We start from the raw sequence: 6697 nt of genomic DNA, 5'->3' as shown, positions 1-6697 counted from the left end.
ACAGCAGTGAATGAGTGGTGCTGCCAAAGTTAAAGCTGCTCAAACATTTACTACATGTGCAGTGTATTATGTTAGCAGGAAGGTTCATGACAGCTGTGAGTAACAGTAAAAACAATGTACGAGGGCCGTTCAATAAGTTCATGGCCTCACCCAGAAATACTGGTTGTTATAATACAGGATGTTACATTCTTTCGTGATGGGATAGTGATGCTTGAACATCGATGGACCAAGTGCATTGCTGTAAATGGAGATTATGTTGAAAAATAAAACATAAATTATCAGTCTGTGTTGTTCTGTTCTGGGTGAGGCCATGAACTTATTGAATGGCCCTCATATAATCCAGTACAAATGTAGCTCCATTAAACGGCACAAACAAAACTTTAAATGGCACAAACCAGCACAAACAAAACTTTAAACGGCACAAACCAACACAAACGAAACTTTAAACGACACAAACCAGCACAAACGAAACTTTGAACGGCACAAACCAATACAAACGAAACTTTAAACGGCACAAACCAGCACAAACGAAACTTTAAACAGCACAAACCAATACAAACGAAACTTTAAAGGACACAAACCAACATAAATGAAACTTTAAACGGCACAAACCAGCACAAACGAAACTTTAAACGGCACAAACCAGCACAAATGAAAGTTTAAACGGCACAAACCAACACAAACGAAACTTTAAACGGCACAAACCAGCACAAACGAAACTTTAAACAGCACAAACCAATACAAACAAAACTTTAAACAGCACAAACCAACATAAATGAAACTTGAAACGGCACAAACCAGCACAAACGAAACTTGAAACGGCACAAACCAACATAAACAAAACTTTAAACGGCACAAACCAACACAAACGAAACTTTAAACGGCACAAACCAATACAAACGAAACTTTAAACGGCACAAACCAGCACAAACGAAACTTTAAATTAGAATTAATCCATACCAAAGCAAAGACAAAGGTTATTACATTTATTATTTATGGTTTGGTTTAGAGTTGGGAAAAGATACTATGGATTATTTTAATACACAAAGTAGGAGATGGAATGAAAAGACAAAAAGACAATACAGTATTTCATAAAACTGAAGCCATACCCTAACCAAACAACACTGCCACTACCCCAAACACCGCCTCCTGGTTGAAAATAGCAGGTAAATATAATGCAAGCAATATTACTTTTATAAACAAACACAAGTGAATTTGCAGTTTATTTCTATATGAACAGAATTTCTGGAGTTGTCTGTTAAAGCTGAGCCATACACTGTATAAAAATGGACACTGTGATGCTTCATCTGTCACCTCTTAGTTTTTTCCTATATGTCTAACATATATTTGACAGCGATCGGTCTTTACAGCTGTCAATCAACTATTTTTATATCATTAAATAACTAAATAGAAAGATGACGAGGAATTCTGTTTCAAAAACGGAAGAAGAAACAATCCTTTAGCTTGAGTTTATTAGTAGTCAGCATTAGTGGGATTAATGACGTGTACCACCATTTCGCGACCTTTAAACGAAACTTTAAACGGCACAAATCAGCACAAACACGACCATTTCCACGCAATTTTGAGGAAGTGGGGGGCTGTGTGTCATCATCTCCTGAAAATAAATGTTGTTATAATCATACTTTTCTTTTTTTCTTCTGTTCAGACAAGTCTGGACAAAAGAAAAAAAGAAAAGTATAATTACAATAACAGAAGACAAAATCATTAGCGTCATTAGCCAAATGTTGTCATATCTATAAAACCATAACAGCACAAATGAAAATTTTAACAGCACAAACCAGGACAAAGAAACACGACCATTTCAGTTAGATTTGGAGCAAATGGGGGGCTGACGGACCTCATGACCTATAAAAGAACTGTTAATAACTCAATAACCGTAACAGCACAAACGAAACGTTAAAAGGCACAAACTAAAACAAACGAAACTTTAAATGGCACAAACCAGCACAAACGAAACTTTAAACCGCACAAACCACAAATGAAGCACAAACACGACCATTTCTGCACAATTCTGAGGAAGTGGGGGGCTGTCGGACCTCATGACCTATAAAAAAATTGTTAATAACTCAATAACTGTAACAGCACAAACGAAACTTTAAATGACACAAACCAGCATAAATGAAACTTTAAATGGGACAAACTAACACAAATGAAGCACAAACAAACACAACCATTTCCGCACAATTTTGAGGGAGTGGGGGGGCTGTGTGATGTCATCAGCTGAAAATAAATGTTGTAATATCTATAAAACGGTAAGAGCACAAACGGAAATTTTAAGGGCACAAACCAGCACAACTGAAGCATAAATCTATCTATCTATCTATCTATCTATCTATCTATCTATCTATCTATCTATCTATCTATCTATCTATCTATCTATCTATCTATCTATCTATCTATCTATCTTCCTCCTGGTGGGACATACTCAAAGCACAAATGAATCAGATTATTTATCCACAGATTTTCGTTGGGTGGGGGGGGCAGCTTCACTCAGGTAACCTCATGTTGTGGTAATAGGTTGAATTTTGTGCTCTATAAAGACTGTATTCTGAAAATGAAGATGAAACCTGGTGCTGAAGACGTTTCATAAGAAACACTCAAACTGCACAAATACAGAGTTAATACCAGAGTACACTATAGATTTGTACTATAATGTGCAATGAAGTGTTCTTTTTGTAGACAGTTTATGGGTATATGTATTGAAAAACATTGAAAGACACACATGAAGAAGAATTTTCTGTGTTTTTTTTTTTTTTTTAAATATCCTGAAACAGCTGAGATGCCAGTTTCCCTGATGTACATTTGGATAGGAACTGCTGAGTAGGTCAACAGTTCACTTACATAAAGCCTGATTTTTCTAGCCTTTGAAAATGTCATTTAGATTATTAAGTACTTACCACTAAACACTTACCCTTTACCTCACACTTCCCCTAGTTTTCTGATGACCTTTGTCATTTCTGCTGCTGCGATGAACTGAGAGAAACAGCGAAAAATAAAGTTTTATCTCCTGAGACGAATGAGTGACAGTCTCAGCCCCAGGAGGAAGATGTTCAGTCAAATCTGCTTTTTTTTTTTTTTTTGCATGTGTACTGTTTTATAGTTTACTGTGGGTAAATCAAACATCCGTCAGATAACAGTCATGAACTAAAGCTGCAAAAACTCCAGCTTCCTGTACGCACAAACACTTTTGGACCACAAGAGTTAACATCGGAGTCAGAGCACCTTCAGTTTAGTTTATTACGCAAGGACTAGTTCCTGTGTAACATATCCTTAAGTTTAACCCTTTTCTTTATGTAGACTTGGTTCATAGGTATACATACTGTTTTATAGTTATACATACTGTCACATACTGTTAATACTGTCAATTTATCTATTCATATTCATCCATTTTTATTTTTTATTCTACTGAGCTCTATTTTTATGTTACTTTGTACAATTGTAAAATTTATATTCTATTTTCTAATCATATTTTTAGTTTTTGTAATTCAATATTCGCTCTATTCTTATTTCTGTAGTACTGGTGTTTTGTTAACCCTCCGGTATCCCGTCCAGCAAGGCCCTTACTAAGCACCAAGTGTGCGTTTTTTGCACACTTGTGGAATAATGTCAAAAAAATGTTCATACAGTTTGTTTTTAATTCTTTTACACTTTTTTCTATTTCATCAACTTGAGCCACAAATAAAAATACCAAATACTCAATAATTGTCACGTTTTTTAACCCTTTAAATGCCATGTTTGTAATGTAAACAAACTATTTTTTTGGATGAAAAAAAACAAAAAAAATTATTTTTTTTTTCAATATACTACATAAAAAGTGAATCATATATTATTTGATTTTTTCATCCTGGCATATGTCAATGATTAACTCCAACATTGGTTAATTTGCATTATTATTTTTGGCGCTAGGTCAAATGTTAAAAAATACTACCATCTGTCACCAAGTGTGCGTAAAATGCACACCTATAAATCAAACTATTAAATATTATATATTGATTTATTTTTCTGCTCTAATTTGATTTTATTTTTGTAAATCCAGCTCAGCCCTAATCATACATATCAAATGGAAGAAATAGTGCGTTTTAGGCACACTTGGCAGACAGATGCTAGTCTGGTCATTTTCTTTTGTTTACAATGTGCACATTTGAGTTGGTGGACAGAATTTTAAAGATCATGCAAAAATGAACAACTTTTGAATTCTAACCTTATTTAAATTGTGAACAATAATATGAAGTTTTTAAAAAAGAAGTGCAAAGTGTGCATAAAAGGCACACCTGGATACTGGAGGGTTAACATTGTTGCTCTGACTGGAGATGTGCTCCTAATTTCACTGTACAATAAAGACTATTCTATTCTATTCTATTCTATTCTAAAGTGCAATTCTGAGGTACTTTTATTCTCATTTTATGCCATTTCATTCATCTACTCCACCATATTTGTCTGAAAGCTATAGTTTTGTTTCAGATTACAGTTTTTCTGATTGTTTGTGATGTAACTGTTCATTCAGAGTCTTTGGAGGACACGAACGAGTTGCCTCCAAACAGCACCAACCATTTTAATGAAATTGTTTTTAATTATTTAATCATTGCCCCATTCACAAAATGCATCCCTGTTCTGTTCCAAATTACATGAAATTGTTTATTTTTGATTGTAAAAGTGGATTTCTACTGACCCCACAGTTTTTTGGGGCATATATTCCCTATTTGTTCTCATTTTATTATTTTTTCTCATTAATGCCCCAAAGAAAAACAGTGTATCATAGTAGCAGTGACAGAAAATACATGTGATATTTGCATTTATTGCATTTTTTTTTTTTTTAAATAAACACTGCTCTTTTTGTTACTGTTTTCATCCAGGAAAATAATTTTCATATTAATATCATGTGTTTGCATTTGTCAGTTATTCACGGATCATTTGAATGATATATTTTTAAGAGTAATAAGGAACTTGAATAAACACAGGACATATTTATTGCTCAGCCATGAACAAGGAAACAATCTGAAGCCACATATCAGATCTATCTTTGAACTTCCAAAGCTTTTCACGATAGAGGTACTCAGAGCATTTATTTAAGTATTGAACTACCGATGCTGCAATATAAAAACAAACTGCATAAAAACCAGACTGACAAAGTGAAGCTCAAGTATTGAAGTGAAGCAGTGGTGTGGCTGATGTATTATTACATCTGACAGCATTAGATTATTAATAGTGAAGCATCAGTTTGTGGTTCTTACACCTCAAGAAGGAACAGCAGTCACTCATCACACATGAACCCCAGAGAAACTCAACATGAGGCTACATTTGAAGTTAAACTATGTAGATTTAAGTGGATTTTTGAGGATGTCATTGCAGAAATTTGATCTGTTTGCAGTGATGTTGTCATCAGTGTGTCATTGTCTGAAAATATAATGTCTTCTCATGTTAAAATGAGTCATGGAGCACTGTCATATTTCTACAGCAGCTCAAAACAGACTTCTTTTTCTATTTTTTATTTTATTTTCTTCATAGTGAGCAGTTTCTGGAGTCGAGGTGTTTTGCCATCCCCTGTGTATGAGTGAGGAACAGACTAAAATGCTCAGAAAAGAGAAACCAAGCATCAGTTGTGTTTCCACACACCTTCTAGTCAATTTGAGGTAAAGGTTTGTTTCCATAAACTGTAACTGAATATAAGTTGATACTGTGTTGTTTATGTATATAGACTTTATTTTTTGTTATTTTACTTTCCTTACATTTTTATTATCTTACATTATATATAGTAGTCCTGCTGCTCAGACTGTTAACACACACCATTCCACACTGTAATGTGCAATAACTACTTTGGAACATGTACCTCATGCCTGGTACATGTATGTTTACATGGATGTATCTGCACATTTTTCTTTTCTTTTTTTTTTTTTTTTTTACACTACTTTTATATTTAAAATTTTCTCACCTTGTCATACAGTATATCTCTAATTTGCACATGTCTCTATTGCACACTACTTATAATACATACATACATACACACACACACACACACACACACACACACACACACACACACACACACACACACACACATATATATATATATATATATATATATAATTTTTTTTAAATTTTTTTTTTAAATGTATGTCTGTATTTTATTATGTTGTATATTGTTGTATAGTGCACTGCTGCTGGCAGAGACCACCTATAATTTCGTTGCACAACCTGTGTAACCTGTGTATTCTAAAAACTCTTTTTTTCCCCCAAGCCATCAAACTGTAAGACTACAAACTGAACTCTGCACTTGGGTGGAGGAGGAGGAGTAGGAGGAGGAAAGAAGATGAGGAGGACGACATGAGGATGAGATAGTACACTGGACATCTGCTCCATCTCTGCTCAAAGGGACTGTGCAACTCTGTGGTCCAGTGTTGTTTATTGTTTATTCCAGTGTGCAGTGTTATTAAGATGATGATGATGATTATTATTATCATTATTATTAATCACGTATTATAATGAATTACTTATATTACTTATATATCATTGTTATGACTACTGTTACTGTTACCACTTCATTGTAACTTTTATTTTGTAATTATTAAAAAAAAAAAAATATATATATATATATATATATATATATATATATATATATATATATACATATATATATATATAGTGCTTACTACAATATTACATAATATTCTAACATAAT

Source organism: Sphaeramia orbicularis, chromosome 17 (assembly GCF_902148855.1).
Source record: "Sphaeramia orbicularis chromosome 17, fSphaOr1.1, whole genome shotgun sequence".
Lineage (NCBI taxonomy): Eukaryota > Metazoa > Chordata > Actinopteri > Kurtiformes > Apogonidae > Sphaeramia > Sphaeramia orbicularis.
Note: the sequence above shows the minus strand (reverse complement) of the source record.